Source organism: Periophthalmus magnuspinnatus, chromosome 5 (assembly GCF_009829125.3).
Source record: "Periophthalmus magnuspinnatus isolate fPerMag1 chromosome 5, fPerMag1.2.pri, whole genome shotgun sequence".
Classification (NCBI taxonomy): domain Eukaryota; kingdom Metazoa; phylum Chordata; class Actinopteri; order Gobiiformes; family Gobiidae; genus Periophthalmus; species Periophthalmus magnuspinnatus.
The window spans coordinates 23,618,960-23,644,127 of NC_047130.1; the positions used below are offsets into that span (position 1 = coordinate 23,618,960).

General features: G+C 38.6%; 1 protein-coding gene across 1 annotated transcript in view; it reads left to right on the top strand.

Moving 5' to 3' along the window:
* The window catches only part of foxj3 (forkhead box J3), a 119,610-nt gene that overhangs the window by 19,921 nt on the left and 74,521 nt on the right, over positions 1-25,168 (top strand). The window lies entirely within an intron of this gene.

Genomic DNA, 25,168 nt, shown 5'->3' on the forward strand with positions numbered 1-25,168 from the left:
GATAAATGTAACGAACACAGCACCTTCAGTCTGGAACAATGCAACTCTAGCGAAACCCTGGGTTATATTTATCTGAGCTTTTCTAAATGACCTCATTTCAACAGGAAAGACAGTGGCAGTTTAGTTTATGGTAAGGGCCACTTTTAGCATAGTTGTGAACGTATTCGCAAATACAGTTCTTTAATTATTTATCTTTTATACAGGGAGACCCAATGAAAGCAATTAGACTCTTTTTGTGGTTGCCATGTTCAAAATACAGAAAAAACAAGCTAAACAAATAAGTTAAAATTCATCTAAAACATTTAAAAATAGGTGCAGTTTGTAGAAAGAAGTAGGTATAATATGAATAATCTGATAACATTTTGCTGTTTGTGTTATTCATATTACTTTTTGACGTGCAATATCTCATTGAACTAAATATAGAAGGCAAATAATAATGAAACCAAACCACAAAGCAGGATTACACCCAAAAAAGTATTCTAAATGTACACCATTGTTAAAGAATATGAACTGCAAGAAATAAATGACAGAATGCAACACTTAAGTGATTAGTTTGTGTCTATAATGAGTCATAGAAGTTCATAATTCCACCTTCTCCAGCTCCAATGTAGTCATTGTACAGAAAAATACAGTTTTTTTTTCGCAATAAATATTGACCTGAAAAATGCTTGTTCCTCCTATCATATACTGAACTATAAATTGATACAGTGATTATCATGACGGGTCTAACAGGAACAATGTGTAATGTAATCTCGCTTTAAGCCGTAGGATCCATTTTCTTTTTTTTATTTCTCCAATAGGTCACTTTTCCCAAAACAGAAAAATTGCCGAAACTTTCAAACCAGTATTGGCCAAGTTCTGCTTTTAAATGGTCTTATTTTGGTCGATGAGCCTTGATATGACTCACCGCTGACTATTAGACAAAGCAGGACTTTCCCAGTATTTCTTAACTCAAATGCCGACTACACACACTCAGAATCAGTGGTAACCCTTGACCTTGGATTTCAACAATTTGTCTGGAGTCATAATGTCTATAATGTGTCTATAATGAATACAATGATCTGAAATTGGTTGCAATGCACCAGAAATGTGCATGTATTTTTTGTTTCTAAATCGTGAAAGTGGCAGATTTTAGAATACATTTTTTGATCATCATCTTATATTGTTTTGTGTTCTTATTCTCAGTATTGTACTTTTGCATATATATTGTTTTTGCTGTTCTCTAGGACTATATATTCTCATTATTTTAACAAAAGTGAAAAGTTAATTCACTACAATTTTACTTCAGTTTGTGGTCTTTTAAATCTCTATCGAAATATCAGTTGCCAATTTAAACAGCTGGACAAATATCTGAAATAATCGATGTTGGACCAACCATATGCTGTGGATCTTGTCTCTACGTTTGAGCTTCAGATTTGCAGGGTTAGAGTTTATTAGCGGACACAGGACACTTGGACAGTCCACTGTATCTGGTGCTTCTCGTTGGCAGTGACTCACGTTGTAGGACACATGACGCACCACTTTCAGTCTGACTCATCTGGACAAAGCACCTCGACCCACAGCCAGTCCAGTACCAAACATGGCTGCCGTCATTTCTGTGGTCTGGCCGTTCCTCCTGTTCTTTCTCTGGTGCAGTTACAATTGGTGCAAGTCCAATTGAAGTGATATGACTCAGGCGGAGAGAGTGGAGTTACTGTGATTCTTGACCAATAAATCCAAGGTCAGATGAGACTTGACCTGGCCTGGAAATTGAAGTCATTTTTTGTGTGGGTGTTTTTGGGACGTAAAGGAGACTGGCTTCCAACTTAACTTTTGCTAAATAATTAACTGCAACATTCTAATACACACACTATAGTTTGAGAGGTTAATAATTGGTATCACAGTAAGGCTGAGCAGATTTATTCAGATTGTGTCTGTTGCAAATAAAGTGTTTGACCTTCACAAAAAAATCTTTCTAGATACAATGCAGTGTCTGAAGTATGTATATGGTGACAATTAAAATGTCCTTATACAGAAAAGTTTGGAGTTATGGAGCTCTGTTGGTTTGTGTTGGTGCTGGTTTCTCTGCTCACCCGTCAGTTAAAGTAATACAGGAAGAACACAGCATGCTGGGTAAAAAACCTGCAGCAGTCAGAAGCATGTTTTTTTCAGTATGCAAGTGCATTGTGTCACCCATTACACCAGTGCTCCCCAACCACCGGGCCGTGACGAATTTGCTACCGGGCCGTACAAAAACAGTAAATAGTTTATCAGCGACCGCATCTTCTCTGACGTAACTTTCGGCCGTCCCTCATGACGCGCTAATAAGCTCGTCCGTAGTGTTGTGAGATGTGTGTCTAGTTCCTATGTGCTTTAGTTCAGTGTGGTGTGTTAGCGTGAATGTGAGGTGACGTGCGCGTGCATGTGGCGCATAGTGTGGTTCAACCCGCAGAGAAGCGGCGAGTGTGAGAGTCGACAGATGCACTTGGAAAAAGACAGTGTGTGAGTTAGAGCAGAAGTGATGCGTTATTACAGTATGTACAGTATTACAGATAATAAAGCCACCAACTCTTGAGCAACAGACTGGGGTCTTTGAGCTCGCACCACACTCCAAACAACTTTGAGGTTAAGAACAGGCAGTTAAATACCGGAGGAAGAGTGACCCTTCGGCCCTGGAGAAGACGGATCTCCCCTGTGTCTCCCGACCACGGTTAAGGGACCGAAGCAGGAAAGGTTTAACAGTAGATATATAATGAAAATCCTGATAGGAAATCGCTACAGAAATCTATTTGATGTAGTGGCAAGTTTATTATATTTGTGATAGATCTGCTCTTGTGTTATACGTGATACGTCATCGCGGAGACATCAGACACGTCGCTCAAAATTAGAGCCACAAGCGAGTGAAAATGAGCCAAAACAAAAGTCTTTGGAGAGTTTTTTAACAAAGGGGAAAAGGCCAACTGAGGAACCAGAAGAGGAGACTACGACCTCCAAGAAAAAGAAAGCTAAATTTAACAGACACCAGGAGTCTTACTTAAAATATGGGTTTGTCGCTACAGGTGACTCTCACGCGCAGAGTCCGCTCTGCGTAATATGCGGAGAAAAGCAAATGAGGCAATGAAACCTTCAAAACTTCTTTGGCACATTGAGACTAAGCACCTGGGATTAAAATATAAGATTTAGAGAAGGAAAGAAGCAACAAGCGCAGGGCTCACACTGATGCAGCGGTTTGGTGAGTTGTATTTTTTATGCACTTAACTTATTTTTGCCATATTCATCTGCCACGCGTAGAAGGCTCATCCGTGAATATAAAACCTGCATTGTTCCGGTCCGTGGTGCAAAAAAGGTTGGGGACCACTGCATTACACCATCTGAGAAAGGGGAACGCTTTGTGTGTTACAGTGCTTAGTATAACAAATGTGAAATGCATTGTCATTTAAATCCTTGACCTGCATAAAGTGAGACACATTATAGACTTTATGAGTTTAATGCAATTTAATGACAATTATTATGTCAGCAATCAGCTGGGTTTAAAATTCCAACCCATCACAATTTCTCAAACTATCCATATTAAATCCACATACCAATAGAATCCAACATTTAGCCTTATTATGATGCATTATTATTTGCAATGATGAGAAACTGATGAGCTAACATAGATTGACAATGACATTAATTTGAAAAATGCTCGCCCGTCTCGGCTCGACGGGTGTCACAGAAAATGGAGATGAATGACACAGTGGAGGAGCGCTGATTGGAGCAGGTATACGAGGAAGCGCTATACTAGGAGGAGGTTGACTTTTATTCGTATTTATTTGCCTCCTCGTATAGATGTATATTTAAATAGATACAGCATGCATTCTCTTCCAGGGGAGGCTCTTTTGTGGTTGGTAGTTCTCTGCTTGTTTGCGAGGCTTGTGTCTGGACGTTTCATCTGCTCTCTGCGCTCCTACACAGGCATGCAAATCCACTGTAATGACTGTGTGTGCTGGAGATGGGGGTAAGGGAGGGTGGGCGGGAGAGGAGAGGAAGGGGAAGGGGAGGGAGGGGGAGGAAACCAGGAATTTAAAGTGGAAAAGGTGAGACGCTGCGGCAGATAGAGCAGTGTGCAAGACTTTACCAGCTTTAGAAGAAGAGGGCTGTGTCACAAGTATAAGAGATGCAAGTCTTCTGTCAAGTTGTTCTTTAGCATGACTGGAAGTACCATTTGACTTGCCTCATTACCAAGAACAAGGTAAAATTGTGCTGCTTTACATCTGCTTATCTGGTATTATTTTGCTATTGTGTGCGTAAATCAAGATATGAACAATAATAGATGAATCAGATGCCTTCTTTCCCCAAGGTCGCTCCCTCTAGCAGGTTTGATTGACAGCGTTGTTTAAGAAAGGATTGTTACCTTCAACAGCTTCACTCCTGATTGGCTTTTTGGTTGCTATGATAGTTATGGAACTCCAAATATGGAACTCTGCTCCAGATTCGGCCCTGTAACTGCTCTAGCCTCGATGAGCTTCATTTGACTAGAGCTAAACGCTATGGGTGATGTCACACTCCCTTAGTTCACTTCTTCATACAGTATGGTTATAGATAGCAGTTAAAATTAGTCTTTTAAAGGTTAAGCTAAACTGTGCTGTCCCCGTTGGGTAATTTGTCATCTGCATTTGACCCATCCTTCAGTGCAGCTGGGGCAACCTTTCAGGAGTACCTAGGGACCCATCTCTAGATCTTGAGCTCAGTTTGTGAAAGACTGGGAGCTGGAAGATGTGATTTATTTTGCAGAAGCCTCAAATGCTGTGAACCATTTTCAGCTTACTCCTTTATACTCCTTTGCTTTTAAAAGGGGAATACTTTTCATTTTTGTCCTTATAGAGGTTATTGTAAAAAGCAGCACTTTGTGTCAAAATCAGACTGTGGCATGCTGTCTGCACTGAAAAAGCTGTTCTAAGGATGTGTGCCTACCTAAAAATTCTTGCACTTGATTGAACATTAGCAAAATGTTTTGTGAGAGCTATAGGAGCAAGTTGCAGTCTGGGTAACAAACTGCCTAGGTTTAATTGCTTAAAAATCAGGTACCCCAGCAGCTTTAATTTGGTCTGTTGTTAATCTTTAACCAGTAAAAACCTTCCATGTAAAAATGCATCTTCATCTTATTGTCTGGACTTGTGGATTTATATATTTGTTTTATAATCCAGTTTAATCCCACCTTTGAGCTTCTTACAGTTGGTGTTAAAGACGTGATGACAAAGTAAAGGTCTATTGTGATGTGAAGTGGCTGTTAACCCCTGATCGATCAGCACAGCTCATCAGGACTCCTCAGTGCTTTACATTATTGAGCAGTGACAGGGCCGCAGCATCTCTCCATTGACCGCAGACCTAATTCTTTATGAGTGAATAAAATCACATTTGCAAAGCTATTGGAAACTTTACTGCAGAGAAATGGGCTTTGCGACACACTTGACAGAGTACAGCTCTGATGTAGGGGCTGAAGACTTTCAGAATGCAAACTCAGAAGTTCAACAACAAATATAAACTTTACCAACACAACGTAGATTGCAAAATATCTTTGGCTTTGGCTCAGGGATCCACCGATCCATCTGTTTCAATTCCGATGCCAATATTGATACTTTGCCTTTAAATACCTGCCGATATCCGATATTTACCAATACCAGTGTAGGGATGAAAAATGGCACTTATTTATTTAAAACACAGTTAACTACACAGAGATACAATTGTGTTATTTGAAGGGTAAACAGTAGCATGACTACTGACCAGCTTTGTTATGGGCTAAAATCAAAGGCCCAACCACAGTATCGGCTTAACCGATATCATGGAACTGATATCCGATCCATCACATTTTTCAGCACCACCGCTGATACAAAGGTCTATGTCTCTAGTTTGGCTAAGGAAATTATTGCTTGTTTTGTTGTTGTTGATGCTACTTTTTTGTTTGTTTTATACTGTCTTTTTGCGCAATATATAAAAAAAACTAAAACAAAAACATCAACAATGAAACTAGGCAGATCAAATGGAAAATACTTGCTTGCATAATGGTCCATGGAGATGATGTAGGACACCTCACCCACCTTGGTGAGTGAGTGGTTTGCGTATGGAGACGCTGAAGTGCAGAATATTAGCCACGTCTGTTTGTCAAAAAACAAGTAGGTGTAAGGTTAAAATGAATGAATAATGCAACACATGATAATTGTAAAGGGAGGTTTGTGAACTCTAAAGGACCACAGCGTTTTTATTAGTATAAATGGACCTACTACAGACTCGTGAGTCAAATGCAATGGAGGTGCAATTCAATGATATATAACAGATGTTTTTCATTGTACATTGTATCTAAAGTGGAGATGACTGATCTATATATTTTTTAAATTCTTTAGAATCCAGAGAAATTGATGACCGATAAGATCTGCCGATATTTTTACATTTTTAATCTGAACTTTACTATAACTAAACATAAATTTCTGGGTCTTGGATTTTATAATTAAATATCAGTATCTGCAAATATTGGTTATCAATCACAGCAGCAAGACTGTAGTATCTGTTTAGCATACAACAGAGATCGACAATATTTTTTTGTCTTTTCATGGCTGAAGACAATACCTATTGTTTAGTATCCAGAGAAACCAATGGCCAATAAGCTCCGCCTATATTTTTGGGCTGATGTTTGATTTATTTTCTACAAATTATTATGTAATTTAAATTGACTTCAAACGCACCTACATCTCTTGTTTACCACAAACCTTTAGGAGATCAGTTTAGTCACATTTTCTGCAATTGTCTCTCTGCATTAAAGCGTTAAAATACAGCTTTATGTGTATTCTTTAAGCAGCAGGTTGGCCAAAACGATATAACGGCCTCTGCTTGATATTTAAGATAGCTGATATGCAAACAAAAAAAACAAAAAAAAAACACTTTCTATTGATTTTGATTGTGAAATTGCATGACGTGTTAACTTTTTGGAGCAGTTTTCAAATGTTATACCTCAATACCTCAAACTCAGACATCCAACCCACTCATTTACTCGTTCTTTGATTAGTTACAGATAACCCAAATATTACCGTCTACTTTACCCTAGACTTCCTCCTGTTGTGGTGATGTTGTTTGTTCCCTATAGTCGTCTACAGACCTGCTCTCTCCAGCTGACAGTACAGTGTTGTGTTGACTTGAGATCAGTGTGGCTGCTGCTCTGTGAATAGCTCATTTACCGCTGTTTAAACCACTGTGGACTAAATGTGTCTATGATTACTGTTCACTTAAGGCCCAACAATGAAGCAATCAGCAACTATTGTGCCAGGCCTGACCTACACATGTACCAATGAAGTGCTCTGAAAAGGCTATTCTTGTGACCAATACTATTCTTTTCCACAGAGTGTCACCAAGCCTCTCTAACTTCCCTCATTGTCTCTTTGAGTTCCCCATTGAAAATATCAGTTACTCAAGAGGGAAATGGTTAGAACGCATTCTGTTACGTTCGTTGTACTTGCATTCATCGAGTAGTGCCTTCTGCTATACTCATACTGATATTTTAACTTTATTTTAATGTTTATTTATGCACTTTTGATTATTAGATATTTATAAATTATTTGGACGTATATGGTTTGCATTTTTTCATGTAAATTATATAGTTTTATAATCTCTGTCTGATTATAAAGGGATAGCAGTAGTGGAAGAAGTACTCAATTTTGGTACTTAAGTAAAAGTACTGATACGAGAGGGAAAAAAAACAAACAAGTAAAGGTAAAGGTATCACATGAAAAAAATCTACTTAAGTTAAAGTAATAAAGTACCCCTTTAAAAATGTACTTGGAGTAGAAAAGGTGAGGTCTTATAACACTTCAAATGTATTAATTTTGATAAAAATGGGTGCTTAATTTTGTTCAACACAAACAATTAAATATTTTTTTTTTCCCAGCTGTTTTTATTTGTATATTTTTCTTTGCTCAAACTACAAAAGTATTAAAAATAAACCCTCCGACTTTTCAGCAGGTGTTAAACAGTAATAAAAATACTTTGCTCTTCAGTCTAGTTAAAAAATGTACTGTAGAAAGTACAAATACCTGCTCTCATGTGTAGTGAAGTAAAAGTAGTACAGTACTTCACTACTTTTACTTTGTTACGTTCCACCACTGAATACTATATACTCGTGTTACATACCGGGGTGGGTGATATCGGTTACAATATCTGAGGGTTGACTGATATTGAAAATGTAGACAGTATTTGGCACCATTTTTTGCTGCTGCCACACTCTGTGTCCATGTCATTCACAGCTCGTCTATTTGAACAGACTAAAAATGGAAATGGAAGAGCAATTGAGTAAATCATGTTCATGCGAGATTTCATTTTATTGTAGAAGTTTATTTGTGAACTTTACTATAGCTGAACATAAATTTGTGGGTCTTGGATTTTATACCCTAATATCAGTATTTACAAATTTTTGCTATCAATCACATCATCTAGCCACATATTTGTATAGAATCCGTTTAGTGTACCGCTGTCTGTAACTACTACTACCACAGACTACCCGTTTACTCAAGCCTACAGTCCAGTTTGTACTTCTTGTTTCGCTCTGTGTTCTAACAGTCTAACAGGAGGGAGTTCCTGGTGGCGTGGAAGTGGGCGTGGCTCCGAGCGTCAGAGGAGATCCTCAGGGCGTTTGAGGCCACAGCGGCCTTGGCTGTTTCTCAATAACAGGTCAATGATTGTTCACAACTGCTGTCATGTGTGCTGGCTGCTATTCAAGAAGGACCAGAAAACCAATAGTTTTAAGAAACTGGGCCTTTGTACAGCTGCCACATCTGTTAAATGGGAGGAAATTGAACAAATAATATATATTTAGTGCTGGGGTTGTAAAACCTATTCCCAGCTCTCCCATGTATCTCCCCGCTCTTTACCTCCATTTCACGCTTGCATGTACTGTGTCCATTAAAACCAGACTCAAAAAATGTGTAGGATAAATTGAAACTTTTAACTATGTTCCAACAGTTTTTGGCTACAGATGAATTCTAGTCCAAATAGGTCGCCTTTATAGCTGTGAAAAGGCTACAGACTAACTTTTTAATTAGGTGCAAATTTAGATTCTTGTCCCTCACATTAACCTTTTTAAAATAATGAGAATGTTACACTAAAATTCTTTTAACTCCTCAATGATATTCTTGTTTGTCTGATCTCAACACTATGTTGTAGTCACAAAAGAAACAAATTACATCACCGCCAATTACATTAATCACAAAATCACATCATGGCTTAAATATGTTCAAGTTTTCACATGTCGTCAATGAGATAATCACACAAAGAGAGTAAAAAGTAAGTTAAACAGCTCCTCCAGGGCATGTCAACGTTTGGCCACTGGGACTGTCAGAGATGGAGGTCCAAATGTGAAATCCTGAAGTATTTGAAATTGCATTTGATTTTATTTTGAACAAAAACATTGCAACAGTTTATGAAAAGATGGAATAATATATTTTGGGCTCAATATTTATCTTTGCCATAATTGATATAACATTTGGCCTGAAAAGGTTTGAGTATACAAATTCTATAGCTAAATTATTGCCTAATTTTGCTGTTTATTTGTTGCAGTGCATGCCTTTTACTGATATGGTTTACTTGGATTAACCTGCTTTATTATTATTGTGTCAGAGGCATAGAGTAGTGGTTCTTGTGCCAGACCGGTCCATTTCTGGTCCATTTCTGGTCCATTTCTGGTCCATTTCTGGTCCATTTCTGGTCCATTTCTGGTCCATTTCTGGTCCATTTCTGGTCCTTTTTTTTTTTTTTTTTTTACTTTAGTTTGTCTTTAAAGCTACTGAGTTCTTCTTCTGAGCGTTCACACTTAACCATGATTGGTCTTACCCACCTGTCACTCATCGAGGCTGACCATTAGCATAAGGAAAAGTAGCAACCATGTGCCTTGTGTTTTAGCATAGCTGCAACTGAAAGAGTATCATGATTTCTCCAATCACAAAACTGCATTACGTCATTGTTTTTTTTATAGTTTTATATTGTGCAGCAAGTAAGACACTGGTCACCTGATCGATAGTTTTTGTTCTCGCCTTGAACTTTTCGACTATTACGACTTACTACTGTTTTACTAATAGTGTATTTTTAGATCAGGGTGACAGAAATGCTCATATCTTAAAGTCTCCACTGCACGCTCTCATTATCTTAGTAAATCCTCTTATGTGATGAGACTTGGTGCCTTTCTATAGCCGCATTGAATCGATTTCTTTCCACAAGGTATTTTTTGGAGTGTAGAGCTTAAAGCAACAATGAGTGCTACTGCTACCTGCCCCCCCCAAACACACCCAGATAAATAGCAACATTGTCTCCTGGAAACCAAATTAATTGAAATTATGTGGAACGGAGCGAGGTGAGACGAACAGGTACAGGCACCAGTAGCTCTCCGACTCACGTGCAAACTCATTCCCAATTTTTTTCCCAACAATTTCACGTTTTAGTTCCTTAATCTCTAGGATACAAGAGAATAATGACGAAATGCTAATTTTATAGTTGAAGTAATCTGAAGTGTGTTTAAAGGTGAGTTATGTAACATTTCTTGTGCGGGCGGTTCCTTCCATCTGCTTGTCTCCATGGAGATGTTGTTGCTTTGATTGGATTGTTTCACAGTACGGCATTAAACTGACCTCTCTCGCACTTACTCAGTTACAAGTGTTTTTATTGTGCATAAATACTCCAAAAAACATGAATTCTTCCAGTGGGGGGGGGTCACCTCTGTACAGATCTGACCTGTAACTTGGCGTGGGGGTGGAGATAGATATAGGATTTTGTGAAAGATAACAGCTGATGGAACTCAATGTTTTGAATGTGAATCTTTTTGCAGGTATGTGCCCTTCAAATTATTGTTTTGCTCATCTGTTGTCGTCGAGTGCTTTACTTGACTGTAATGCTGGCTTTAAAAATGTCTACTGTTTTAGTATCTTTCTATCATGATAATAAAAATCATAAAAAGTTTGTTAACAATGACCACATCCTCTTTTGTAATGACATCTAAAACACACATTGTTATAGAAACGTATAAATCAGACTGAAATAACATGGCGTTGATTGAGTTGGAGAACATGGCATTGTGAATAAAGTGTTTTATTTCAAGGTTTGCAGTGTGATTTAATATTGCATTATAAATACATTTGAGCATAATCCATATACTAATCATACCACTACTTTAATTTATCATCTTTAAAATAAACGTTAGAATGTCGAGACAAAACATGATTTAATGCTTTCACTTTCAGACAAAATGGGTGAACAGACTTCCTCTTGTAGAACCGTCATACAAAAGATTTTTTTGTTTTGTTTTTTTTAGATGTTCCACTTCCCTTTACCATTTTGTGTTTCTAAAATGCTCCTAAGTCCCTTTTACTGTAGTCTAGTGCAGAATGTTACACTGTTGATGCATTTTTGTGAAAAAGTCAGTTACTGTTTAGATTTGCCATATGAAGATGTTATGCTAATTTTAAAAGTACACATAAAATTGTCATGTCTCCTTCTCACTACTGTTGTGCAACCTCCATTATCACATAGGAGAAAGGTTATATATTTATGGCAGATGGGCTGACCCAAAGCAATGAATATTATCGTGCTATGTCATTGACCGCATTTTACTACCCTCATATTTTATTTTTCCTGTTTAAGATCAAACTTCATTTTTAATTGCAGTAGACAGTATACATGTAGACCAGCCTAGAGGTGTTTGTTTTTATTTGGTAGCCATATTTTACACGGGGCTTGTATGTAAAGCAGCGAAATAGGACACAAGAGTCAAAGAGCAGCGCTTCAACAACTTAATGATGTGGAGGCGCCCGGCTCCGTCAGGCAGTAAACCCGCTAATATGCTGTTAATTATTTCTGAGAGATTGAATATTGATTAAAACGCAAAATGGTTTTAATTATAACGCCAGCTCCAGTGCAGATGAGAATTTTTAGAGGTTACGCGAGAGGAGCGACTTGCGCGAGAGGATAGGCTAACGAATGTAGCAAGATACTTTTAACATTTGGGTTTTGATTCTTTATATAGTGTCGCCATTTTACTCGTTTTTTTACTGCATCGCTTTCATAGTTGTGTCAGTTAAGCACATTAAAAACTACATTATAACCACGCTTAAATATTTAGACTGGCTGGTTAGCTGGATACTTTCACGTTTTTGTAAATTGGAAGTTGGTTTGGCGCAGAGCTGGGCGATTTTTGGCACATCGCCCAGTTCTAGTTTGGTGCCTGCTAGCATTAAACCAAAGACCCGTTGGATCCTGACAATATTGTTCCTATAGTTAAAGTATTTGTATTGGCATTGAAGTCATGCTTGTTCACCCTGAGTACATTCTTACTGCAGAGCTCTGTAAGAACTTAATTGTACACGCTGGTTGACCGTGGCTTTCCTGTCTATAAGCTAGCTGTGTGCACTGTAGTGAGCAGCCTCCAAAATAACTCCCAAGATTACCTTCCCTGGCTGTACTTGCTTCATTGGATATTGTATTTTGTATTCATATAAATTTTGTATCTAGGAAATGCAAATAAGGAAACATACTTGGAGATTGCCACCAGCTAGCTTGTCCTGCCTAAGTGGTCTGTTTAGGATGCAGTTCTCACAGGCTGCGGCTGGCATAGACCCATGCACTGGGGGAAGTGTTAATGTGTATCCCCCGGCCGTAGGACAGGGGTAATTGGGTTCGCCCGCTGGATGTCAGGGCACCGGCCTCCCCCAAAACAAAGGCCAGCTCCCAGGCAAGAGCTTCCTGATCAAAGCAATGATTTCTGTAGTGGTTTAGTGTGATTTTTGAATGAAGGTTTCTATGCTTTTAAATGCCAGACTAAAGGTTGTGGACACAATAGCTTGAGAAATACATCTTGTATACACTCAAGTCCATTTAACATGTCTTCATTGATCGACAGGGACTGAATCCCCAACCATCTGTTTATAAGGTGAACAAATTACCACCTGAGCCACAGTGTCCCTTATCCATGTAAACTCAAGGCCGCTGATCCAAAGCTATAGCCCTCCTCCACTGTATTGTTTTTCTGCATTAACATTTCATTGATTATCTTGGCATAGGCAGTACATCAGACGCCCTACTCAGTCTTAACACAACCTTCCCCATTTCTCAAGGTGTTTTGTTGTTAAATTTTATATTCATAGTTCATGGTAATCAATAGTTATTCACCAATATGCCAAATTTTCATGTCACGATATTCTTGGAGCCAGATCACAATTTTGATTTGATCATGACTTATGTAGTAAGTATCTTAACACTGCCATTGCCAAGTCAACTGATTCTCCTAAGAGTTATTTTCTCTGCGATTGGTCAAAGTCACTTGGCACATCACATCAGCCTCTGCACGATTCTGTCTATCATGATTTCTAGAAAAAAGCAGTTTGTCAGGGATAAGATCATGATTAGATTTTTATCGCTCAGTCCTACAATCGCCCAAGAGTTTGTACATCATCATACCACGTTTGTCAACTAACATATCCCATAAAAATCCTGTATTCCACTCTTTTGTCTATACTTTTGTCTTTACTGCGTCTGACTCTTTGCCTCACCTCTCAGTCTGAGAACCCCCTTTGTTTGGCCCCCACTAATCAGACAGAAGAACGTCTCTTGGCTTTTGAAGGTTCAGCGGGTTTAGGGGAGCTGGAGGTTTAGCTGCTGCTCTGTTGACGGCTTTCTCTCCTCTGCGTTTACTGCCTCACAGCCACGGCTCTGCGCCCGATTGATTGGCAGAATAATTATGGACTTGATTTGCTCTACCACAGGCGAAGTGGGATTGAGGGAGTCGGGGAGCCAAGAAAGCATGTATACAGATTTCTTTCCACCATTTTTTCTTTTTTTGCCTGTAAAGGTGAAGTCTTGCTTGCTCGCGTCTTCAAGATTGAACACACATACGGTGCAGAGAAGGTTTTATTAAGGTGTGAAAAATGCTGTTGACTAAGAGTGATTTGATAAATATGTAATTATTTTTTTTGTTTATTCACATTTGGCCAGGAAATTATATATATATGTATGTTTTTTATTTTTTGTGTCTGTAGATGCCTTTTTGTGTTTTAAAATAATTCTGTACCATTTTGATTTTTGAACCAAATATACTAACTTTATCAATTATAATAAGATCTAATTGTACATTAAATGCAGGTACATCAAGTACTGGCCATTGCGATGTTGGCCATTGGCAGTGGTCATCACTTTCTGCAGTACTTTTACTATCAATTTTGCACATTTTTGCTTTGGTTATTTAAATGTATTTTTAGGGTGGGAGCCTTGCAGTCCGCCAGCTAATTCTATCCTTACTTGAGAGCAAACTGTTGTGTCCTTGGGGAAAAGACTATTTCCCACCGACTCCACTTGCAGTAAGTATCTGTTGTAGGAAGGAAGAGCATCTGAATGTAAATACTTGCTAAATCACCTGTTCGCGATGGCAAGTTCAACCACACCATTATAATGAAAACACCTTTTTTAATCCATTTTGTTTTAAACCTGACTAATTTGCATAACGTTAGCCACCTAGCTTAATTGCTATTTGTTAGTTTACTCTCCTAACCTTGTAAAATAAGTCAGTACGATGGAGCAGTTCGTGTTCCATCAAAATCAGATCAGAATCGAAGCCAACAACAGCAGGGTCTGAAGAGTAAAATGAGACAAAACGACGCAACGTTTTGTCCCAAACAAACCCCCAGATATGCTCTGAGACCGGCGTTCTTATTGTTTCTTGGTAGCAACACTTGCCCACCGACTTGATGTACCCATAGCTGAGCAGTGCTGAGGCGTGAGCAGCTCAGAGCAGTGGAGCGATAATTGACACGTCCTAAAACTGCGAGTAAGGACAGGGTTATTAATGCGCTCTTCCTGGGGGCGGTTTCACTGGAGCCATTAAAGCTTTAATTGAGAAGAAGACAGACATTAAAAGCTGTTGCCGTGGCGCTGCTGTTACCTGCTTTTGTTTTTTAATGAAGTCGAGGCTGAGGCAGGCTCTTTGTGCGATTACCCCACCTACACCTGCCAAAGTAGAGAGAGTCACTTTTCTAAATTTAGATAAGAATTAGTGGAGGTTTCAAAAGTGTGCTGGGCGGGTTATCAATATTTAACAGTTAACACTTCCAAGTCTTTAGTTTTATAATGGTTGTAATTATGGTTTTGTGTTACTATATGCCTTAAAGGTGCACTATGGAACCTTTCTGGTGGAGGTTCTGCCCCGCTTGCCCGCATGGAGTCATTGCTTTGCCTGTAATGTTCTGCAGTATGGCTTTAAAGTTTGTTATATTTATTCAATTACTGGTGTTTTATTACTAAGATTCTTGGAAAAAAAAAATGCGTTCCTGGTGTGAGAGGGGCCGTGTCTCCACAGATCTGAGCTGTGACTTGGCCTAGTGGCGTCACTTGCTTGTCTCCATGATACATTTAATGCCATCTCCATGGAGACAAGCAGGTGGTCATCCCTCCTATAGAATATATACATAATACAGTGGACCTTTAAACTTCCTGTTTTAATTATAAAAAACTTCAAAGCCAAAATTCATCCATACTATTTTGTAAAATTATATTATGGAGGGAAAAAAAAATAAATTTAGAAGCTGGATTTTTTGCTACTTACTAGTACTTTTTACAACTACGTGATTATATACAAAGTTATGGTTAGCTATATAGTTTTTTCAGTATTTTTTTTTCTTTCATAGTCCAAAACTTGGTACAATATTCCCAATTTCCTAAATGAATGGGATTCTCTGTTGCTATTTTCGTATATATCTTTTCAAAAATAACTCCTTAAGTAACTGCTAAAGTCCTGCGCCTCGAGGCTTGGAAAAAGTGAAGCGTGTGTGAGTGGCAGGTGAGGCAGGTTCCCACCCCTCCCTCCCTCTTCCTCCCCTCCCTCCCTCTTCCTCCCCTCCCTCCTCTGTGTTGATCCGCGCTAAAACAACCTCAAAGAGGCTCTCCACGCGGAGCTGTGGAAGGTATGACCCAGGTTTCGGTCGAGAGCCGCCCGTGCCAAAGTCTTGTTGCCGGGTTACATCACTGTTGTTGTTGTGAGCGCCCGTGCCAGATCTGCAGTAGCTCTTCCCCTCCCTGCACCAATCGCACAACAGAGATCCTCGTCATAAAAGGGCTCGCTCACTCCACCAGGTCCACGCTATATCTTTCTTTCATCCAAATTTGGAATATTAGGTGGGGGTATTCTAGAGGTTCATTGTAATGGTTAAATATTGGTGCTTGCCAGATGCTTTGTAGTTCCCTCCACTTTTGCAGAGTTACCATTGCATTTTGACACAGATTCTGGGAATAAAAGGAGGCAGTTAAGTTCACCAGGTCTACCTAGAGGATCTTTCCTGTCTCCGAATTTCAAAAGATCTTGGGCATTGGAAATGATGTACCTATCCAGCACTAGGAACAGTTCTGTATCTGCTCAACAGTGTTTATTTACTAAAAATACACTCATAGTGTAGAGACACTTTAATCCCTCATTTGTCCAGGAGTGGTTCAATGTAGAGACACTTTCAACTGTGCTCATCTGGACATTGTTTTTGCAAACAAGGTGTTTTGGTTCCCACCCAGAATAGAGATGGACTGATATATGGGTTAGCCAATATATCAGCACACTATTTGCACTTTTTATCATATCTGCTATCGGCCTTAAATCTCCAGCAGTGGTCCATATTTTGTGTGGCCCAACCAGCTGCCTAAATATGCATAAATAACTTATGAATAACACTTAATCTGAACACTTTATGTTACTGCAAAACAGATCTCTTGTCCAATTTATACTAAAACAAGGTTGTGGATCAGATTGTACTAAATTACTAAATCAAATTAAGACATTTGGGCAAAATGATCAAAATATATTAACACAGAGATATAATGGAGCTTATTGACTGTTGATTTCTCTGGTTTCTAAACCATTGGCCCTGAAAAAACCCACATCGGTCTAATCCAGAAGCCTTTTACACTTATAGTGTAGTTTTGATCCAGAATTGCCTCCTGCAGTTGGTCAGGTCAAGGTTCAGCAACAGTCTGTGCTCAAAGAATGAGGTCAGCTGACACCTGAATATACTGAATGACCAGGTTATTCCATCAATGGATTTTTTCTTCCCTGATGGCACGGGCATATTCCAAGATGACAATGCCAGGATTCATTGGGCTCAAATTGTGACAGAGTGGTTCAGGAGCATGAGACATCATTTTCACACATGGATTGTCCACCACAGAGTCCAGACCTTAACCCCATTGAGAATCTCTGGGATGTGCTGGAGAAGGTTTTGTGCAGCGTCAGACTTGACCATCATCAATGCAACATCTTGGTGAAAAATTAATGCAACACTGGATGGAAATAAATCGTGTGACATTGCAGAAGCAAAATCGAAACAATGCCACAGTGAATGTGCGACGTAATCAAAGCTAAAGGCGGAACAACCAAATATTCGCCGCTATTCTTTGGTGCCGCCTTTTTTTTTTTGGCGAGGCAGTATATTTGTTGAGGCTTAAGTATCAGACAGATGTGGAAGGAGGGCAATATTACACTGAAAAGGGCTGACGTATCACTTGTACTATCCACATTCAAACAACACTCACTGTACGCTGTCATCATTATAACTTCATATATTTCCCATTTCTGTTCTGATGTCTGAAGTGATGTTCAGCCTGTCAGTGATTTGAATGTCCCTGTACAACTGAATGTAAATAATGATTAAGCTGTGATTGATCTGACAGAACAGCCCAGGCCTGCTCCTGTCTGTGGTTGTAGGTCATCACCGCTCTTTATACCTCCCGCTGTAGCTAAACAGACGTGCTCCAGAGCTGTAGCCGTGACTGAAGCCCACCGCAGTAAAAGGGGGATTAATTGCGTAAATTGCCGATAAGTGGCGAGGAGCAGTGGTCTGGTCCCTGTCTCCGTCTTGTGTGCTGTGGAAGAGAGAGAGTGTGAACTGAATGCCCCCTCGCCCCTCTCCCACAGACAACAATGTATCTAATGCCCAACGATTTCACATACTCGACTGATGCTGTCCGAGCCATTCGGTAATCACAGGGTAAAGCCATCATTGGTCTGCTTTATGTTATGATCATTTTTCAGTCAGCTTCTTCCTGTTTCGTCAGAGCGTGCAATGACAAAGCAATTGCAAATTTTCGCCCGAAATGCCCTTCCCTAATTTGAATCAGAACTTAATTTGTGTCCCTACAACAACATAGACGGACGCCATCTAATCTCATTATCTTTTACTCTTCAAACTCGCTTTTAGGCAAATATGAGCTAAAAGATCACAAAAGCACAATATGTATGTTACTTTATGTGAATGATCTTTTTAAAAAACATTAAGAGTCTATTTGCAAACTCTATTTTACTTGGCAAACTAAGGCCGACTACAACCGACCGACAACATTTTAAACTGTTCTTGGCAAGTAAAATAATGGAAATGTGTCTGGCTACCAAACTAGCATGATTGACACAGATTTGGTAAATTTGGGAATAACAGCCGTTCCTGTTGCAAAAAAAGCCATTTACAATAGGAAGGGCTGTTAGCATCTTGTGTACCCAGTAAAAATTACGCAGTATACAGTGATATCATGCGTTCAATTAAATGTAAATAACTAAAACTAGACCTGTCACGATAACACATTTTGAAGTTTGATATATATATCGCTGAAGTAAATATAAACGATAAATCATATTGAAACTCATTTATGCCACTGACACAATAACTTTAAAGTAGATTTAAACCACAAAAACTATTCTAAATCTACAGTACTGTTAAAAAACCATGAGCTGCAATAAATAAACAGCAGAATGAAACACTTTAGTACTTTGTTTATCTGCAATGAGTCATACAAGTTATTAATTCAAACTTTTACGGCTCAAATCTTACATATTGCCAAAAAATAACCAAAAACCTGCCAATACCGCAAAGAAAAAGTCCCCACGATAAATACTGACCCTCAAAAAATATTGTTCCAGCTTTCTTGTATTAAAAGTTAAGTCAATATAGTAATTATTAAGACGGGTCTAACTAAAACCAGTAAAATAAGAACATCTGACTAAATTTTAAGTGAAAATCTTGTTGTCATGATTGGAATTTTCTACAAAGAGAAACTCAAAATGTCAAAAAAAAATATTAACATTACCTGCCTTTTTATTTTTTTTAGAACATCTATCAAAGTAGCAGTATAGATCATTTTACGATACACCCTGCTCTATCTTAGCACCTTAAAAACAATGTTTGAATTCAGAGACAGACGTTCCCGTAAAAATAACATTTATATAGGGTCTGATTTTAACACTGTCAGTCAACCGTGTACCATTTTGACATAAAGGAATGTACTGTGAAATTTGCCTGTCTGCTATTTCTTGCTCATGTTTGTAATTCTCCGCCTTTTTAAACCTTATCTGAAAGCGGGAGTTGAATGAGCCCACACTGACTGTAAACAAGGCACATTTAAGCAGCACATTTGCCAGGAGGCAGGTGTCACGTCGGGTGAAATTTGTACTCTCATTTACAGAAAAAATGGCGGGACCTGTTCTGTGTACTCAGCAGTAATGTATATCTGTATAGTGTTTAATCATAGAGGAGCTAGTACAGGGCCACCGCTTTATTCTCTGATATGAACATGTGTCTACAAGAAGAAACACTCCTCAAAACACAACATAAGCCTGCTACTGTAGGTTTCTTTTATGTGGGAGTAAACCGGGATAAGCAATCGTACTACTACACATTTTTTTTGTTTGTTTTGTGTTTATAGTTTAGGTTTTGATTGCAAACTCGTAGTACTTAAAAATTACATAGAAATACATCACATATATTCAAATTTTATGTATATTATGTTCAGATAGAACTTCTTTGACCTTACTTTGCCAAGACTGTCCATCAGCCATGTTTTGAGTTTTGGTTTCAACCTAAATATTAGATGGTCACATGGTAATTACGTCACCTAAACAACTGCAGTCTTTGCTAATTGCCATCATCGAATTAGCATTTTCGATTTAACATATTGTCGAACCCGCTACAGTACGCTTGCATGTTTCTCTGGCCTGTACAGTACTTGTTGATGATCGATACCATTTCAAATTGACCAGACGTCTTGCGGCTTGGTTGTTTATTGCATTGTCTTAACATGACTTCCAGTTTTGCAACACTTTTGATGTTGAAAGATTGTTGTTTATCCTTACGTCCATTCTGACTCTGCGCTTTCCCAATACGTAGCTGCTGACGTAATTTGAAAGGTTGGAGTTGGGTAATTGTCCCTGTTTGTTACTCAGCTGACCGCAGCATTGAAGACTGTTTTATTTCACGTTCAAGTTTTCATGTTTTTTCGAATTATCACTTGGTTAGGTTGGGTAGCATGTGGTAAGTATAGTTTTACATGTATTGCTGAAGTAAATATAGATGATAAACGATAATTTTGAAGCCAGACCAAAAAGCAGAAAAGTCCCCCAAAAATGATTCTTCTGATTGAACTGTACAGTATTGTTCAAAAATATGAGCAGAATGCAAAACTATCTATAAGTTCATATAAGTTTGATCGTAGTACAGTAAAATTACCAAAATTTTCCCACTAGTACAAAGAAAAAGTACCCACAATAAGTACTGAACCTCAAAAATAATTGTTCTATCTGTCATGTTTTGAATGATAAGTCGATAGTAGCGGTAGTGATAGTGATAGCGGTGGTAGTAGTAGTAGTAAGTAGGTAGTAGTATAGTAGTAAAAATCCAAAAATTCCATTCAAAATGCAGGGACGCGCAAGAAAGGCATTTTTCTGTCAGTTTAAACTTTCATTTAACAAAATAAAGGTTTTGTAACTCATTTTTATTAGTCTAATATTAGTCTAAGTATATAATTTAGACATTTTAGTTTTGGTCCTTCATGGTGGATAGGTAACAGTTATGGAATTACCTCTTCATACATCACATCTGCTGCACGTAAAATCTTAAATATAATTCTGTTTACTCTGTTTTAGTGAAAGGAGTAGTCTAATCTGGCATATGCACTTTAAGTGAAGCGGGTTCGGCACTGGCAACAAGGCCCTGTGTCGGACTGAATGAGCAACTTAAAACGCAAGGATCCTGTTTGTAGCGGCAAGGTTTATAAATCCTGTCAAGAACCAAGCAAATTAAGATGTTTTAAATTTCTCTTTCACAACTAAATCTTCCATTAATCCCTGGAGGATAAAGAAACTGGATGTGTTGAATAGTGAACGGAATTGGCACGGCTTTCCAAAATGCTTTCTGAAAACAAATTAGTGTCCAGAAAAGGGTTTAAAAAGAAGTTTTTTTCAGTTCCTTTGGGCAGTGACAGACATGAAGGCTCATTTTTACAGCAATGGATCAAAGCGGTGTGGTCTGCTGGTTTTGTGGTGGTCTTGTAATCTTTGTGTTTGTACAGTAGACCCGGCCTGGTGCCAGTGGGAATGTAGTTTTGAACACAGTCCCCTGCGGCGGCATCACTCTTATCTGCGCCTCCTGCAGCGATCTCTGGTAACCAAATCCCTCCACCAATCTCAAAATGCAAGGTATTAGACACTGGTAATTAGACTTCAGTGCTAAAATACAGTTACTACTAAGAAAATGGCTGCTATGGTGTTTTAACTACCGGACTTTAATTAATGACCAGACTTCTATCAATGTTTTATTTTCTGATGGCGCAGGCATATGAAAGGTGCATTATATAACTTTTCTGGATTTTCAGAGTACTCCACCTGCTTGTTGCTATGGAGATGTTATTGCAGTGGCAGCAGGTGTTAGCTTGTCCCTGTCGTAGCATCTTGCAGCCTATTTTTTTTTTTTTTCTGTTTCTCCTTTCTCTCCCCTCCCTTTCTCTCCTCCTCTTTGTAAAAAAGAATGAGGTAGAGGAGGAAACTCTACCCCACTCTCTCCTATCCCCCTCCTTACCGCTCTCTTCCCCTCCTCTTCATTTCCCTAAATTTTGTTCTCTTCCTTCCTCTACCTCTTTCTTTGCTCCTCTAATCTTACCCCTTCTCGTATTCCCTCACACGCCTCTATCTCTCTCCTCTCTTCTTTTGCCTCTATCCACCTCTCCTTCTGTCTTCTCTCTTCTCCTCTGTGTCCCTCCACCGTCCAGCTTTCTCTAATTATTGCAGGGCCAGTGCAGCACATTACGGAGCAGCTGGACAGTTAGGCAGAGGTCAGAGGGCTCTACAGGAGGAGAGGTTTTCATCAGCAGAGTCACTTCTGGAGCTAAACACACAGGAGATGCACGAGGATTTATATGGAACAACAGCAGAATGAACAATACACAGAGTCAATCGTTTAAGTTTAAGTTTAACCTGCGTTTTACATACACCAGTACTTCTCTGTCTAATAATTTTGTATATTTTTGTATAAACTCCCGTGCAGTTGTGCAGTTTGGATCAGATACATAGAGATAGGTAATAGTTTGGAGTTTCTTTGCCACACCCCCTTTCTTTGGTGGACTACAACCCTACTATGGTGGATGTGGCTGGGTATAGTCCAGTAATATCTTTAATTACTGCCTGTTTGCATGAAATAAAACCTGACACAAAGGTCTTGTCTTCATCCAGCATAAATAACAAACATTTTTTGTTTGTTTTTTTCAGAATAGCTTCAGAACCTGGTGCCATTATTTAACCCCAAAGACTGTATTATTGTCAGTTGAAAAGACGTTTTCCAACCAATGTAAAAACTGTGACAGCAAGCCAGGTCTTGCCCATTGGTCCAAAACCATATGCATTAGGCAACTGCAGGAGTCAAACTGCCAACCATTGGGTTAGCTTGAATCTCTACCAGCTGAGCTACTAATGCTAGTTTTTATTATGCACTACAGGCTGTGAGTCTGGACATGTTTACTATTTGCTAATTATTGTTTATAGCCTATTTTGTTTCATATTGTTTTCAAGGTTAAGCAGTAGATGGCAGGTTTATTTGGTTTGACAGATTATTACAGTTTATTCTGTAATTGTCATTCGTTTGTTTATTTTGGCACCATCCTTTTTCTTATCTGATCTGGAAAACCTGATCAAAGTTCAATAATAAAGCATTAGTGAACTTTCTTTGCGGTAATTGTTTTTTTAAGGTGACAATTTTGTATATTTATTAACAAAATAATACATAGATTATAAAAGATGCAATATAGGGCCTTTAAGAGATATCATGTTTTCTATGTTATAATGTTGTTTCTTTATCAGAAGTGTTGAGTTTTGTTTTGTTTCATTCAGTCATGTTTAACACACAAACCCTTTTTGTTTGAGTTTGAGTTTTTGATGAGGTGTGACAGCATTATAGCATCTCTTAAACATCGTGAGTCATTTTTGTGAAATATATAGAACTTTTAATCTGATTTGTAACTGTTGACTGTATGATGATCACATTCAGGCAAAGAGAATGAATCACTGGATGTCGGGGGGGCGGGGGGGCTGTGTGTTTTCACATGTTTGAACTGTTGTGGATCCACCAGATAAGACTGACTCACCTGTCGTAAGATCAGCCTCACATTTGGCCCCTTATCTCTCCAGGATGGGGTGGTACCTGTTTAGTCTGTTAACCGTTATTGATTTTTAACTTGGATCATTAATTGGTTGGACAAGACACAACCGCTCAGATAAATTCTCTATTCAATTCTTATTATTTATTATTTATTTGCTAATTTGATTCATCATGTTCAAAATGCTCAACTAACCCATTATTCTTTTTGAAAAAACGAGCAGTGGATCATTCACAAGGTTGGTTTTCTGGATCATACTCACAATCTTTTCATCCAGTCCAATTAAAATTTCTTGACATACACACACTCACACATCCACTGTTAGTTGAAACTGGGTAAAAAAATGGACAATTGATGGGTTTGTTTACTGTTTATAGGTGCCATTTTGAAGACTTTTGACCATTCAAAAGGTGGAATCTTTTGATATATGATATGACAATTACTATGGTTCTACTTTATAATCACTTTGAAACCCATGAATAAGAAAGTGACGCATGGTGCATTGTTTGCTATACTATTCTTATCTCATTTTATGTGTTTGATTTGCGCTCATAAAATATAACATTTTAAAGTGATGTTCCAACTTTTGTCCAGCTGTTTTCTGCTAAAAGAGGAGTTTGATACTAGCCGTCTCTGGTTACTACAGTGATAAATCTCTGTTGTAACGGTATGTAAAATATTTGACCCATTGCGAGCTGTCAGGACTCTTTATTTATTTTCAGAGCGAGCGCACTCTCAGGTTCCCACATGCTTCGTCATGAAAAAAATCCAACAACTTAGTGAGGATTCCTCTCTCTCTCCCTCTCGCTCTCTACCTCTCTCCTTCTCTACCCCTCCTCTTCCCTCCCTCTCTCACAGACTGCACTGTCATCCTGGTTCAGGCTCATCTGGCACGCACACAAGTTAACGCTGCAAATTTAGATCTTCTTTGCTTATTTTTGGATCGACTGTACACTATATTAACTTGCAGGCACCACTAAACGCTTGAAAACTTGAAAACGTGAATATGCGCTTTGTGATTTAAGAGCAACATTTTTTCAAGCTTTTCAAATATTAACATTAAAACAGGCTTATTTGCAGGGTTATATTGGGATACAGTTGGCGTTTTGACACAAACTATAAAAACAACAGTGCCAGGAAATTAGAGTTGAAATGGGGAATGTCCGTGCTTGAAACTGAAGCCTGGCCAAGCCCTGATAGGTGGAATGTAACTGAGGAGTAAGCCAAATGTTATATAGATTGTATAGCTGCAATTGCACAAAAATGCCTTGTATGTTGCAACTGACTCTCCTTGACTAACCTAGCCTCACCTTTAAAGTATTGTTTTTCCTCTGACTGTTCTCTGACAAGGAGCCAAGAGCAAATTGTTTCAAATCGGGATGAACTGAAATCACATCCAACCCACCACAGTTTAGTATCAAACTGACTGACAAATTCAAGAATCACATTTCAGAACATGTTGGTACAGATCTAAACTACAGGGTTAGCAAGTTCATGCAGAATAAGACAGGAGATTTGGTTGTTTGTGGAGGAAATTATGGTACTTTGCGATTTGCATATTCCGCCCATTCAAATTGCGATTGTGATTCGATTGCGATTCATTTTCAGGTTTATAATAATAACTTCTCTGCTTGCAGTGTCTGATGTTCCTCCTGACTTTTTCACGATGACACTGGCTGACTTGTTTACGGCTTCTTTTAGGCCAGAAGGAGAGTGGAGAGAGGGAGAGAAAGAAGAG